This window comes from Lithobates pipiens, unplaced genomic scaffold (genome assembly GCF_037356315.1).
Source record: "Lithobates pipiens isolate NorthernLeopardFrog02 unplaced genomic scaffold, aLitPip1_a1.2 Scaffold_13, whole genome shotgun sequence".
Lineage (NCBI taxonomy): Eukaryota > Metazoa > Chordata > Amphibia > Anura > Ranidae > Lithobates > Lithobates pipiens.
This window is the reverse complement of record NW_027507718.1, coordinates 64,210,648-64,227,333: the sequence shown is the minus strand read 5'-3', so window position 1 is coordinate 64,227,333 and position 16,686 is coordinate 64,210,648.

The window sequence follows — 16,686 nt, the reverse complement described above, 5'->3', positions numbered from 1 at the left end:
CCCACTTCCTGTTTCTTGTCTGGTCATTAGCCTAGGCTTATGACATCATGCACAGCTCTCTCTCTCTCTCACTCTCATGAGAATTTGTCAGGAAGGAAGGGAGGATGAGTCATAAGAGGGCCAATGAGAGCTGCAGGGCTGCAGAGCTGGACATGGGTCTCTGTGTATCTGTGTAAATCCAGGAAGTGAACAGGCAGCAGCTTCAGCTGCCCACACTTAAAATGGCTGTAGCCAGACTCAGTGGAAGGAGATGTCTGCAGCATATTTGGCAATTACAGAATCAAAGTATCAATAAAATAATAGGCAAAGTGGTTGGAGGGAGGCTTCAGAATGGCAAAGATGTTTTCATTAGAAATTACGTGAGCAGACTGCATGCAGTTCCTCTTTAAGATATTATACATATTTCTGACTTCTCTAAAGGAGGATTATCCAACAGATTTATATTTAGAAATGCATGAACATATGTTACAGGACGATAATTGAGTAGTCTTGGGAACACTTTACAATGTTTTCACACAACCATATTCTGTCGTAAAGAGAAATAAATCTGTTTTATTTTAAGAATTTTTTTTATTAACAAATACTTTTATGATAAACGAATGTGACAACTGTATGAGAGAACATGCTTTGTATATTATGTTATTTGCATGTAAGAAAGTAAGACACAAAGATAGAAACTTTCATTTCTACCCTTTCTAATATATGTATTTGTTTTTTTGTTTTTTTTTTGTTTCTGTTCATTACCGTATATACTCGAGTATAGGCCGACCCGAATATAAGCCGAGGCCCCCAATTTACCCCCAAAAAAACTGGCAAACTTATTGACTCGTGTATAAGCCGAGGGTGAGACATGCCTGTCCATCCCTGTGTGTGTGTCCGTCCATCCCTGTGTGTCCGTCCATCCCTGTGTGTCCGTCCATCCCTGTGTGTCCGTCCATCCATCCCTGTGTGTGTGTGTGTCCATCCATCCATCCATCCCTGTGTGTGTGTGTCTCCATCCATCCATCCATCCATCCCTGTGTGTGTGTGTCTCCATCCATCCATCCCTGTGTGTGTCTCCATCCATCCACCCATCCCTGTGTGTGTCTCCATCCATCCACCCATCCCTGTGTGTGTGTGTATCCGTGTGTGTGTGTGTGTGTGTGTGTGTGTGTGTGTGTGTGTGTGTGTGTGTGTGTGTGTGTGTCCAGCCTACCTTTGTCCCGAGCCTCCGTCCCGTGCCTTGCCTCCTTGCCTCCGTTCCGTCCCGTGCCGTGCCTTGCCGTCGTGTCGTGCCTTGCCTTGCCTCCGTCCCGTCCCGTGCCGTGCCTTGCCTTGCCTTGCCTTGCCTCCGTCCCGTGCCCTCTTCGGCGGCCATTGTAAAATTCAAAAGCCGCGCCTCCTCCTTCGCCTGTGATAGGCGGAACACTGAATTTCCCAGCAGCCTGTGTTCCGCCTATCACTGACATCGTATCATCCTCGTCCGTAGTACGAGGATGATACGATGTCCGTGATAGGCGGAACACAGGCTGCTGGGAAATTCAGTGTTCCGCCTATCACAGGCGAAGGCGGAGCCGGAGGCGCGGCTTTTGAATTGTAGAATGGCCGCTGTCTGTCTGCTCGACACGCTGATCGAGCGGGCAGACAGCGATGACTCGAGTATAAGCCGAGGGGGGCACTTTCAGCCTCAAAAAAGAGGCTGAAAATCTCGGCTTATACTCGAGTATATACGGTAATTGTACCCGGTTCCTACTAACAAGTTTTGCGTTGGGGATTTTATATGGGGCATTGCTGAAACAATAACACTTATTGAGGCTCTTCTGTGGCCCTAAACTATGTGCTTGACCTATTAATAATCAATACAAAGCATTTTTCAAAATGTGAGTGCACCCCTCACATTTTTGTAAATATTTTATTCTATCTTTTCATGTGACAACACTGAAGAAATTACACTTTGCTACAATGTACAGTAGTGAGATTACAGCTTGTATAACAGAGTACATTTGCTGTCCCTTCAAAATAACTCAACACACAGCCAATAATGTCTAAACCGCTGGCAACCAAAGTGAGTACACCCCTAAGTGAAAATGCCCAAATTAGGCCCAAAGTGTCAATATTTTATGTGGCCACCATTATTTTCCAGCACTGCCTTAACCCTCTTGGGCATGTAGTTCCCCCGAACTTCACAGTTTTCCACTGGAGTCCTCTTCCATTCCTCCATGATGACATCATGGAGGTGGTGGATGCTAGAGACCTGGCGCTCCTCCATCTTCTTTTTGAGGATGCCCCACAGATGCTCAGTGGGGTTTAGGTCTGGAGACATGCTTAGCCAGTCCATCACCTTTACCCTCAGCTTCTTTAGCAAGGCAGTGGTCATCTTGGAGATGTGTTTGGAGCCGTTATCATGTTGAAATACTGCCCTGCGGCCCAGTCTCTGAAGGGAAGGGATCATGCTCTGCTTCAGTATGTCACGGTATATGTTGGCATTCATGGTTCCCTCAATGAACTGTAGCTCCCCAGTGTTGGGAGCACTCATGCAGCCCCAGACCATGACACTCCCACCACTATGCTTGACTGTAGGCAAGACACACTTGTCTTTGTATTCTTCACCTGGTTGCCACCACACACGCTTGACACCATCTGAACCAAATAAGTTTATCTTGGTCTCATCAGACCACAGGACATGGTTCCAGGAATCCATATCCATATATGATTGTCTTCAGCAAACTGTTTGCGTGTTTTCTTGTGCATTATCTTTAGAAGAGGCTATTTTCTGAGATGAAAGCCATGCAGACCAATTTGATGGTCTGAACACTGACAGGCTGACCCCCCCCCCACTCCTTCAACCTCTGCAGTAATGCTGGCAGCACTCATATGTCTATCTCCCCAAAGACAACCTCTGGATATGACGCCGAGCACTTCTTTGGTCGGCCATGCCAAGGCCTGTTCTGAGTGGAATTTGTCCTGTTAAACAGCTGTGTGGTCTTGGCCACCATGCTGCAGCTCAGCTTCAGGGTCTTGGCAATCTTCTTATAGCCTAGGCCATCTTTATGTAGAGCAACAATTCTTTTTTTCAGATCCTCAGAGAGTTCTTTCCCATGAAATTACATGTTGAACTTCCAATGACCAGTATGAGAGAGTGAGAGCGATAACACCAAATTTAACATACCTGAGACCTTGCAACACTAACGAGTCACATGACACCGGGGACAAAAAATGGCTAATTGGCCCCAATTTGGACATTTTCACTTAGGAGTGTACTCACTTTTGTTGCCAGTAGTTTAGACGTTAACCCCTTGCTGACTGGCTCACGCCGATATACGTTGGCAGAAGGGCATGTAGAGGCATATTAACGCACCTATACGTTGCCCTTTAAGATGTGGCATTGTAGGCACGTGCATGCCAGCGGCGGCGCGCGCCTCTCGCGAGCTCCGTGAGTGTGATTGCAGGTCCCGCGAACTCAAAGTCTGTGGGGATACCAGCAATCGTCTCACAGAGAGGAAGAACGGGGAAATGCTGATGTAAACAAGCATTTCCCCATTCTTCCTAGTGACAGGACACTGATCACTGCTCCCTGTGATCAGGAGCGGTGATCAGTGTTGTGTCACATGTAGCCCATCCCCTCCAGTTAGAATCCCTCCCTAGGACACACTTAACCCCTGCAGCACCCCCTACCGGTTAACCTCTTCACTGCCAGTCACATTTACAAATTAATTAGTGCATTTTTAATCGCACTGATCGCTGTATAAATGTGAATAGTCCCAAAATAGTGTCTGATGTGTCTGCCATAATGTCCCATTCACAATAAAAATTGCAGATCACCGCTATTACTAGTAAAAAAAATAAAAATAAAAATGAATAAAAATGCCATAAAACTATTCTGTTTTTTTAGACTCTATAACTTTTGCGCAAACCAATCAAGAGATGCTTATTGTGATTTCTTTACCAAAAATATGTATAAGATTACATATTGGCTTAAAGTGAGGAAAAAAATGTTTTTTATACATTTTTGGGGGATATTTATTATAGCAAAAAGTAAAAAATATTGTGTTTTTTCAAAATTGTTGCTCTTTTTTTGTTGATAGCACAAAAAATAAAAACCGCAGAGGTGATAAAATACCACCAAAAGAAAGCTATATTTGTGGGGAAAAAGGGACATCAATTTTGTTAGGGAGCTACGTTGCACGGTCACACTATTGTCAGTTAAAGCAGCGCAGTGCCGAATCGCAAAAAACACTCTAGTCTTTGGCCAGCCAAATGGTCCAGGGCTGAAGTGGTAAATAGCTGTGTGTTGAGCTATTTTGAGGGGACAGAAAATTTACACTGTTATACAAGCTGTACATTCAATATTTTACATTGTAGCAAAGATTAATTTCTTCAGTGTTGTCACATGAAAAGATATAATAAAATATTTATAAAAATGTGACGGGTGTACTCACTTTTGTGAGATACTGTACATATAATACATTTTCAACTTGCACAGATAAATATTTTAGCTCAAAATTAACAGTGTGCCAAGTTCAGACCATTAGAGTAAAAACAAGAAAAAGAAAATGCATTTAGAAGTTTGAGAGTTAATTGTATTTACAGCTGTACAACATTCTGCAGTACGAACTGCCCAAATTCTAGAAATGTATGCTACATATGTGTGAAATAGTGTTGACATCAATTTATCTTGCTGTGACATTATAGGATTGATTTACTAAAGGCAAATAAACTGTGCACTTTGCAAATTGCAGTTGCATGGAAATGTAGGCAGTACCTATCCTTCCCTTTATACCCAATTTACCTTTAATAAATAAATAAACACATTAACGACTTACTTGGAATATAATTGGCCGAGGCACGTAAACATAAACAGCTCAGTCTTCAGGACTCAAGTCCCCCCTTAAAGAGGGATTCCGCCCAAAAATAAAATATTAAAAGCCAGCAGCTATAAATACTACAGCTGCTGACTTTTAATAAATGGACACTCACCTGTCCCGGGTTCCAGCGATGCCGGCAGCCGAGGCCGATCGACCGCTCGGGCCTCGGCGGCTGCCGCCGCCATTCGAGCTGAGGGAATCAGGAAGTAAAGCGAATCGGCTTCACTTCCCGGTTCCCTACTGCGCATGCGCGAGCTGCGCCGTGCAATAGGAAATCTCCGCGCTGTCACTGGGACCCATGTGTGTCCCAGCAGACAGCGCGGCAGGGCAGGAAATGGCGTAGACTCCCGTGGGAGTCTATGCCCGGAAGTGGGTGAAAATACCTGTCTTTGACAGGTATCTCCACCCCCCTCCCCCCTGAAAGGTGTCAATTGTGACACCGGAGGGGGGTTCCGATCAGCGGAGGTTCCACTTTAGGGTGGAATCCCGCTTTAACTATGAAGGGTGAGAAACCACATAATGTGCCTGCGACAAGAGTGGGGGGGATGGGGAGCTTGTTGTTGTAATCTAACCAGCTGTGAGGAGATTTCACAGAGGACCCCTTTATATAGCCTTGCCCTGCTTCTAGAATGTTCCCACTGGTCATCTGACCTTTTAAATCTTTGTGGTTGAATAATGACATTCCCTACCTATACCCCAATGTTACCTGACCCTTATTTCACTGCCTGACCTGCTGTACCGTTTTCTTTAAGTGACATGACTCTTTATTTTTTATTTTTATAAAATTAAATATTCTATCTGTCGGGGGGCAGCCACATGTCCATGGTGTTCGGGCCATATTCTTTAGCAATCTCAGGACATTCTGCAAGAGAAGTTGCTTCAGAGCTTTGTAAATGGGTGCAGTGCTGGGACAAGGCAATTTGGTGCCCTGGGTGAAGATGGCAAACTGCGCCACTCCCATTTTAAAGAAAGAATTCACATATTGCCCTACACAGTATCGCCCTCCTTCACATATCCCCCCACAGTATTGCCCCTTCACATATACCCCCATACAGTATTGCCCCCTTCACATATAACCCTCACACAGTATTGCCCCCCTTCACATGTCACCCCCACACAGTATTGCCTCCTTCACATATCACCCCCACACAGTATTGCCCTCTTCACATATCACCCCCACACAGTATTGCCCCTTTACATATCCCCCCACACAGTATTGTCCCTTTACATATCACCCCACACAGTATTGTCCCTTTACATATCACCCCACACAGTATCACCCCACACAGTATTTCCCCCTTTACATATCACCCCACACACGACCCCTCCACGCAGCACTGCCCTTATTCCCCCGCTTCCCATCCTTCACAGTTCCATATATTTTCCTCCCTTCACTCTCCTACCTTTCACAGAGCGGAGAGCAGGAGGTGGGAGCCATGGGACAATCCTAAACTGAAGGCACAGCAGCACTGGGCGGGGCAGAGGGAGACTTTTCATATTAGCAAACTGGTGATTGGCTGCCAGGACTGCCTCTTAGCAGCCATTCACCTCCCGATTAACTTGACAGGCAGCTACCGCTCTCCATGCAGTGCTGGTCCCGCCCCCACTGCAGAATTGTCCCGACTCCCACCGTCTGCTCCTCTACTCTGCTAATGATAGCGGAGGAGGCTGGGGACAAAAGCGGCAATTAAATGGCATGATCGTGGCGGTCCAGAAAGAGCAGCAGCTCGGGCTGTATGCAGGCTGTCATTTAGTGATGCCTGGCATGGTGAGGCTGCATTTGATGGGCGCTGGTATCCTGCATTTGATGGCTGCTGGTGAGGCTGCATTTGATGGGCCCTGGTGAGGCTGTATTGATGGGTGCTGGTCGGCTGCAATTGATGGGTGCTGGTGAGGCTGTATTGATGGGTGCTGGTGAGGCTGTATTGATGGGTGCTGGTGAGGCTGCATTAGATGGGCGCTGGTGAGGCTGAAATTGATGGGCATTAAGGCTGCATTTGATGGGCGCTTCATTTAAAAAAAGGCGGGTTATAGAGGGGAAGGGCAAAGGGGATGGAATCAGGGATGGACCTAAGTGGGTTGGGTGGCAAAATTAGGTTTCGCCTAGGGTGTCAAAAATCCTTGCACCAGCCCTGCATGCCTATTGTTGAAGCCTTTGGCTGTGGACATGGGTCAGCATGGGCACCCTGACTGGTCTGCAGCTATGCAGCCCCATACGCAATAAACTCCAGTGCACTGTGTATTCTGACACCTTTCTATTGGAACCAGCATTAACCTTTTTGGCAATCTGAGCTACAGTAATTCTTCTATTGCATCGGACTACAAGGGCCAGCTTTCGCACTCCACATGCATCATTGAGCCTTTGCTCCCCATGACCCTTTTGCCAGTTCACTGCTTTTGGTTTCTTGGTCCACTTTTATTAGGCCCTGATCACTGCAGACTGGAAACATCCCACAACAACTGCAGTTTCAAAGATGGTCGGACCCAGTCATCTATTACAATTTGACCCTTGTTAAAGTCACTCAGATCATTACACTTGACTGCTTTTTTATGCTTTAAACACATTCACTTCAGGAACAACATGTTCATTTGTTGCCTAATGTATCCCACCCACTTGCAGATGCCATTGCAACGAGATAATCCACGTTATTCATATTACCTGTTAGTGGTAATAATGTTATGGCTGATAGCTGTAGTCAGTTATTTTGTATTTTTCATTTTAATTAACATAAATCACTTTGTAGAGATGTGTTTTCACTTTGCAATGAAAGATTGATTCCACATCTGTTGCTCGGTGTGGGTTTATGGGTTTCATACTATACAGTATTTTACCGTTTGTACCTAGCATATTCTTTGGAATGAGAATGTCTTCCTGTGCATCTAAATGAAAGTGACATATCAATAGCTGCTCTCTTTGGCAGGTTCTTGCAAACTGCTGACAAATGCACAGTTCGAGTTTTATGGAGGATATAGAACAACTATATTCTCTATAAGCAGAGCATTCTGATGGATTAATATATAAAGACATCTTGGAATGAGAATAATACAATTAGATACTCTCTATATATGTCATACGAAATGTGTAATTCTCTGTGTGTAGAGAGTACAGAGAAATGATGGTGAATATGGAATTTCATTGAGTAACTTGATGAATAAAGGATTGAGACCGAGAAACATAGATTTAAAACCATATTAATATTGTGTGCAGACTTGACATTTTAGCCAAGTGATTTTAAGGTAAAGCTTTTTTGTTTGCTTTATGAGATTTTGCATCGCATAGTAACTGGATTTGGTACTTGGCCTTAAGTCAAGTGTACTTGAATTCATAATGAGAGTTTGATAAAAATTGGGCAGTGAAAAGATAGTTTTGCATTAGTGAGGACGGGGACAGCCTTAGCAAACCATTGGCCAATTTATATTTGAAAATCAAAGCTGCTTGATGAAAAATCAGGCGTCACTACTAAAACTGGCTGCTGCCATAACAACAGTATTTAGTGTCAAAGTACCGCCGTACGGGTACGGCATTTTGCGTGAAGTGGTAAAAAGATAAAAGTCAATTCCCTGGTCCAATATGCAGTGCCAAATAGAGGCTGTCTGATATTTGTACTGTTCTGTAATGCTTCCACCAAACCTGTAGTTGAAAGCATTTGTGTTTTCTTGCCCTCAAAGCCACTTTGCATGTATCAAAGCTGCTTGATGAAAAAACACGTGTCACTACTAAAACTACCTAAGAAACTTTTTTTAATGCAATTAATCAGATTGATTGCATGTAAGCCAAACAAATAAAAAAAAAAATTCCATAGTCCACACTATTGGACCCTATAACATTTTGGCCTTGATGCATTCAAACATGACTGTTCGTCAGAACAGATGAATGCTAGTGTGCAGATTTGCCCGTGAGGTCTCCTTGTATGGTTAACTGTGATAGTAGCTGATTTCAGACAACTCCAATGTTTTGCTGAGTCTAATCTGTAGGCAGACTGATTCATTCATTGTGTGACAGGCCTTCTTGTGTGTTTTTTCCTTCTTAACGGTTTGTTGGTGTATCCTGTAGTTACGAAGGTATCTATGGGAGAAACCACAGTGGAGAGCAGGAAACACCTTATTAGACACACAGAAGACAGCAGCGATACCTGTCATTCTGCAAGAGTGCAAAGTTTCTGCTTACCACCCACAAAAATGTATTACATGTCTTCTTACACAAGATGCATTTGCTTTATTTTTGAATATGCCAACAGGGTCTCTTTTATGAGAAAGATAGTAATAGTTCTAGAATGATTCAAACATTGCTTTGGTTTGAATCCATGGCTTCTAATGAATCACGCAATGGAAAAAATACATATCGCACTTTCTATTTCTATTTTGTATTTTATATATAGTAGATTATGAGCACTTTGGGGGGCCAGGGACCAATGTGAGTCGTTCTATGTATTCCAAGTTCTGCATAATATATCAGCTTTACATCTATATCTATATATCCCTACAACAGTAGATCCACTTGTATACAACCAGCTTGCCCATACATAGATCAAAATTCTGCTGGTCCCTGCTGAACTGGCCAAATTTCAATCCATGTATGGCCAGCTTAACACTTGGAGAAATCTGGGAGAAAGCCAATAAACCTAGCAGTATTTGCTTAATATAGTGAGAAGAAATTGGAACACCTACAGAAAACACACCTAAACATAGGAGGAATATAAACACTTTGTGCCAATAGTGTCGCATAAAGTGGCAAAAAGTTATGTGCCATTTTACTCTACAATCATTTCTACTGTATATCTTCTCTAAATTCTTTGAAAAATGTATATTTGGTCTGTATGTACATGTATCCTTTCCCAGAAGGCATGAGTGCTTACATAAAGTTAGAGGTTTACTCAGGATTTAGTATAACTATTTGTTAAAATGTTTTAAGCCTAGAATAGGGATTGTGGTCATTCAGTTTGCATAACCAGCAATATCTTCAGATCTTGGCTTTATTTGCTATGAATATGAGTTCAGAATGTTAAATATATGCTTTTTATTGAGCCATTGCTCAGAGCATGTTGTTATTCAGTGGTAACGTAGCAAACTGTTAATTTAATTCCATTGTACATTTCTTTTCCTGTGGAAAATTCTCTTCAAAGGTCTGAATAGAATCTCAGACTCTTTTTGTTTATTTTTTTATTTATTTTTTTAGTTCCAGCATGAAAGTGTAATACTCATCAGCAGTTTGGTGATGGATTTGCATATGAATTGCAGAGCATACACAGGCAAGTAAAATTCCAATAATTTAATACAGCTCATCTTTTTTTGCCTGTTAAACATTATTAAAAAAAAGTCTGTGTGTGTGTTTTGAATCTCTTAATATTTTATACGTGCTATTTAACTAAAAATATTACAAGATATGTCAGTCAAAATTGACATTTAAGTCTTGAGATGCAAACAGAAAACAAAGCTTATCTGCTCAGTACTTAGATTTTTCATCCAGACATTAGTCCATTCTATGTAAAAGTCCACCCCTTGTTTGCTATGCCGGAACAGACACTATGGGGTTGATTTAATAAAGAGTGCAAAATCTGGTGCAGCTGTGCATGGTAGCCAATCAGCTTCTAACTTCAGCTTTGACAACGAAAAAAATGGAAGCTGATGGTTTCTATGCACAGCTGCACCAGATTTTGCACTCTTGAGTTTTAGTAGATCCAACCCACTGGGCTCATTTTCATCTTCACCACCAAATAACTAATGTACTGAAAGGTTGTTAATAGCCACTGATCAGTTTCAAACTACCTTGGAGTTCAGAATGGGATTAATTTACTAAAGCTGGAGTGCAAAATCAGCCTTACTTCTGCATAGAAACCAATCAGCTTCCAGGTTTTATGACCAAAGCTTAATTGAACAAGCTGAATTTAGACGCTGATTGGTTTTGAACTATCCGACTTTAGTAAATAAACCCCAATGTGACTAATGATGCAGGCAGGAAGCAGAGAGAGGGGAAATTTTATGACACACGCTTCAGAAAATATACTCCTACTATGCTCCTTTTGACCTGTTGTGGTGCTGCACAAAGGGCTGGTTGGAGGGGATTGCACAGACTTCAGATTATGATAAAGTAAGTGAAATACTTAGATTTGAATTAATATCACATTATAGTTTACTTGATGCCAGGAATATCTCTTTAGCAATAGTAAAATAATGATTCTAAAATATTTATTGTACTACATTGAATACATTGTACTGTAAATAAAACAGATACTTAAGATTGCATCTATTAAAGGTAATGCTCCAAAACAGAACATATATAAAACATATAAAATATATAAAAACAGAACAGTGCATGCAAACAATGGTACAGTATCAAGTACGAGTAAGAGGCTGTGCAAAATAATTTTTTTTAACATTTTTGATGTTGGCGCATACATCATACAGATGCACCACTTCACAGGTTAAGGGCATCCTACAGGCATTTTAATTAAAGGAATGTTCCATATTTAATGTTTTTTTAGAATTTAAAATACTGCCTCCACCAAACAAAAATTTTTTTTGGTACTTTTTTTTCTTTGTATGATGAAATGTGTTGGTTAGAGCCTGGTCACGTGACGTCGCCATGCACGGAAGTCGACCATTTTGTCAGTTGGAAACTTTGATACTTCTTAATGATTGATATGCATTTTATGATGAGCTGCTTGTGAGTATTTTGATGTATTTTAAATAAATTGGACCTGTTTTTAATACTGCGCAATTAGGCTTTGTTTTATCTCTTTGTGTTGCATGATCTAATTTTGCTACTGGTGGAGTGTTCCGGTCCTAATGATTTTAGTATATCAGGAAGCAACTCTGGATGTATTGAGTGAGGCTGATACCTAATTGAGCGTGGCAGACCATTCTATTTGGGTGGTCCACAACATAAGGTAAGAGGCTTGGAGTGCTGTGATCCCGATGGAGGACATCCTCAGATCACTGTGTGTGAATGGTACACTTGTGGTGTGTGTATTAGTCCTTGGATTTCAACAGGACTGTGATGGACATTTTATTTATTGTGTGAAAACACTGCATATGCACATCTTTCTTTTTGTATTATTTGTTAACACAAATTTGTGCCAGCTCCTTTTTCCATTCTTGAACGTTTTACTTCTCTGAGTGCAGGATAATTGCTCTACTCGACTTTTTTGGCATTGAGCTACAAGTGACTGAACATTGAAACATGAGCAGGCACAATTGTGGGCTATGTTGATTCTGCACACTGAGCATAGTCAGATGTAGGAAAACACTATAAAACACTCAGAGGTAAATGGAGACTAACGTGTAGACAAAAAGAGCCCTCTTCTTGTAATTATTATCCAAAAACATGTTAACTAGTTCTACAGTCTGCAGATCCACTAATCTGGACTATATGGTGCTATAATGGGCCAATATAAATAACACAATAAACAAGCCCTCTTAATGATCAGTCTCTTGCAAAAATTGTCTCTAAATATGCTTAAGCTAAAAATGTCAAAAGACAGTTATTCAATGATATTTTGCTTATACATATGAGGCCACAAAACGTTTTTAGATTAAACACATAGTTTCATGAAGAGAGATAAAACCCAGCTTGTGTAAATGGTTTAGTGTTTATTCATATATAGTATATCTTGAATCAGAACCTGGTAAGAACAATAACATAGGAATCAAGTATAATCCAATACTCTGTATCGTGTGGAGGTTCCACCATTTAAATTCTGCCACAGGCATAATATTGTAATCCAAAGCCATCATAGAAGCTAATGTAAATGTCATATGGTGATATTAAACTTTATCAAATCAGGGTTACATAAGCTGACTTATGTATTGTAACTCCAGAAAAGGTTTCTTATGTAGCTTTTCATTGATGCAAAAAACATAGTTCACATTGATATCCATCAAAAACCAAGCAATGACCATCAAGTTTGCAAAAGCATGCATGTTCAAATGTTCATGACTTTTTAGCATTAAACTGGATAAAACTCAAATTCACACATGTCAAAGCAAAAGCTTGTCAAACCACTGTAATCTCAACCCTTTAGAGAACAAGTGCAAATGCTACATTTGGAGAGTACCAGTGTCCATATAGTGGGTCTAAGGTTCCCATAAGGCAATGTCACACATGCTCTTATGTGTTTTGCTGTAGCATCCTCAGAGGACGTGGTGTAAAAAAAAAACAATGATCCAGTGACCCTATTTAAAGATGACCAAGTCAGTGGGAGATGCCTACACATAAGATACTGTGGTACGTTCCAACTTGAAGCAAAAATATTCTTAATTTAACCAAAATCTGAAAAAAAATATCACAGATGAATGACAGCTACAGTGCAAAGCTAAAAACTATGGCAAAGGTACTACCAAACTAATATTCTTCATAGTTCAGACAAAACACAGTTGTTATATTAAAGATTGCATACATATTGTGTCCAAGGCTTTTTGAGCTAGTACAAGAAACACATAGGAAACAAGAGATATTTAACATTACATTCAAATAGTTCAAATTGTGTATCCATCGACATTGCTTCCTCTACTGCTGGTGTGTACCATATCAAGTATACAAATTTTAATCTATTGATGTCTCAGTTACGTACAAGCTGTAAATGTTGTGCAATTGGGGAGGTCAAATTATTTGAAAATATATCATATTAGTTCTCTCCTATTCTAATTATAATTTCTTATTATACATCATTGGACACAGAGCCATAGTAGTTACTATATGGGTTATAGGCCACTTTCAGGTAATGGATACTGGCACGCCCTAAGACAAAAAGTACACTCCCTAAATAACCCCTCCCACTACTGGGAGTACCTATGTTTTTTTAGCAAAAAATCTAATAAATGGTGCTGCGCTCCCTTAGACCAATAAACTAGATAAATTAATCCATAAAGTGCTAACCAATAAATACATAAACTATCTGTGAATAAATTCTGATTCCCGTGATAAATCGTGATCAGTGATTAAAGTGACTAGTGCAAAAAAGCATTCCAAACGAATATATATATATGTATGTGCAAAAAATACAACACATATGTAAAATCGCATAAACCAAAGCAAAATCGCATACAATCACACAGTGAAAGTGATAAATGCAAATAAATAGATTATCTTACTAGGTGTAAATAAAAACATATAAAATCGCATCAATAGTAAGGAAATCGCATACACCCCATACAGTGATAGTGATAGATGCGAATAGAAAAAATATCACACAAAGTGTGTTTAAAATAATAAAACCAAGCTTAATGGTAGTGAATCATTCAGTGCAAACAAATGTATAAGTCTCTCAGACTGCAGAGAAAATAAAAAGTGGCAAACAGTCCATAAGGTGCTTTTTGTAGTAGCAGGTGCAATACAACGCAAACTGTGCACACGCTGGTGTCTCTTCAGTGTCTCTTCAGTGTCCCGCACCTAACATTTAGGGTGGCCCCTTACCTTACTGCTGTAAGGTAAACAGCATACAGAGACCAAAGTCTCAGATGGTACCAGCGGTATACCCTTAGTTCCAACTAGGAGGTCTTATCCCCACATCAAGGTGTCAAACTGGCAGGATCTCACAGAAAAGGAAACAGGAGGGCTCCAAATAGTGAAGTATGTATACACTTTTTATTGAAAAAAAACTCAAACAATGGAAAGGTACTCACAAACAATCAGTTTAAAAACGCCAGATAGTAGTTAAATATTTCTTTTCGTTTCTCAGACGTGACTTCCGGTATCCACAAAAGCGTTTATGGATTAATTTATCTAGTTTATTGGTCTAAGGGAGCGCAGCACCATTTATTTGATTTTTTGCTATATGTTTCAGTGGTAGGGCTTATACCTCTGTCGGAGTTTGGCTGCAACCCTATTTGAGGTTTAATAGATTTTAGTTACGATAGCGCAGGGATACCTCCTTTATCATTTTAACCTATGTTTTTTTGCCAGTGTCTAAGGTGTTGGTCACGAGTAAAGATGTGATGAGCTCCACTGGAGTGTCTTTTTGGCCGAATTGAATGGTACCCGAGGCTCGTATCCGAAGAAGCAAGGTCTTGCCTGTAACTCTTCTCTCTTAGAGAGCTGGACCCCGGGATCCAGTACTTTTTGGTATTAACCTCCCTGGCGGTAATCCCGAGTCTGGCTCGGGTTAGGAATTTACTGATAGGAGCGGTAACCCCGAGCCAGACTTGGGATGGCTTTGCTCGATGCAGGCGAGGACGCAGTGAGACTTACTTACCTTGTCCCCTGGATCCAGCGATGTCCCCCGCGTTGTGTGAACGAGTTGTCCTCCGCTCGATTCACAGTGCCGAATGCCGCCGAGCTCCGTTCCCTGCGACGTTACGGCGCACGGGAGCGGAGAACGGCGGCAAATTAAAAAAGTAAAAACACACAAAACACACACAGCACTGTAATCTTACAGATTACAGTGCTGTATTAAAAAATACACACCCCCCTTTGTCCCTAGTGGTCTGTGCAATGCCCTGCATGCACTTTTATATTATAAATACAGTTTTTTCTGCCTGGAATTTGGAGATTGTACATAGCAACCAAAAAGTGTCCCTTTTTCAGAGTTTTAGGATTTGATTACATTATTGAATAATTTTTATTATTCTTTATTATATTATAAACGTTATCATACCCGGGATGTCTGCTAGACTCTGGTTTGAAGAGATTTAAGAGCGTTATTCCTAAGAATTACAGGACTACAAAATAAAAGCCAGATTTCCATGCAAAATAATTGTACCGCTTTCAGCACCTAATTCCAGACTGAATCATACCGCCAGGGAGGTTAAGGCCATAACATTTTACTGGCGGTGGTGTTATTACAGGTCCAGGATTGTGGCTTTCCTAGAGGATCCCCAGCTCCAGAAGGTTTAACGGAACCCACCGTGAAGGGTGAAGATTGGGTCTGTTGGTTTACCACAGAAAACCCTGTGGCAGGAAAGGTAAGTGGGAGTTTTCTAAGAAATTTTAAAGATTTTTCTTATGAATGTCTCCTTTAATTTAGTAAATGTCATACCTATCTGCCACCACTGGGGGCTGTATAGAGCACTTACCATCTCTTGCTTCTCAGAGAACTCACGATGTGTCCAGGAAACAGCAGTTTTCTCTTTCTCTGGCCGTGGGTTTTACCTCCCCACCAGATGCCACCATGTGCTGTTTTTTCTTCCCCTCTTCTTGGGCAAGGAGTGCTTCAAAAAATACGAAAAAGGGAGCAAACGGCACGCCGCTCCATGGCTTCCAGGCCCCACCTTCACCATTTCTGCCTCTCTCCCTGCTGAGCCTATAGGATTGGAGCCTGCGCTCCTGCGGGAAAAACTATTTTTCCCGCTTAGCACAGCGTTGGTGTCCTCCATTGTCTAGCACAAGAAGGGGTGTTTTAAAAGGCATTGTTTCTGTTACAAGCTGCGTAGGGACACAAAAGCAAAGGTGGCATGCAAGAGGTTTTTGATAACACAGGCATTTCTTGTGACACATTTACTACGGCATCAGGGTGAGCATTAATAGCAGCAGCAGAGCTGGACTATTGCTCAAGCAGTGACTGCATTCCTTAAAAAAAAAGGGCTCTAGAGGGACTATAGGCAAATGGCAGCCCAGAACCATCTCAAAAAATATGGCATCCTCCCCTGAGAGTAATATGGCTGGTCAGAGTGAGCCACCAGGAGGGGCAAGTGTTGCAGCTGCTCTTAACACTGCAGCCCTATGTATATTACTAAGGAGGTTTTTCTTCAACCATTTTAAGTTTGGAGCAAAAAACGTACGCTTTAATCGCATCTCAGAGTGGGACTAAGCGTAGCAGATCCCAGTCCATTGCTCAGGACCCTCATGCTGAAGAACAAGGGGCAAGGATGACAAATTTCTCTCAAAGGACGAGGAAGAGCCTGGTGA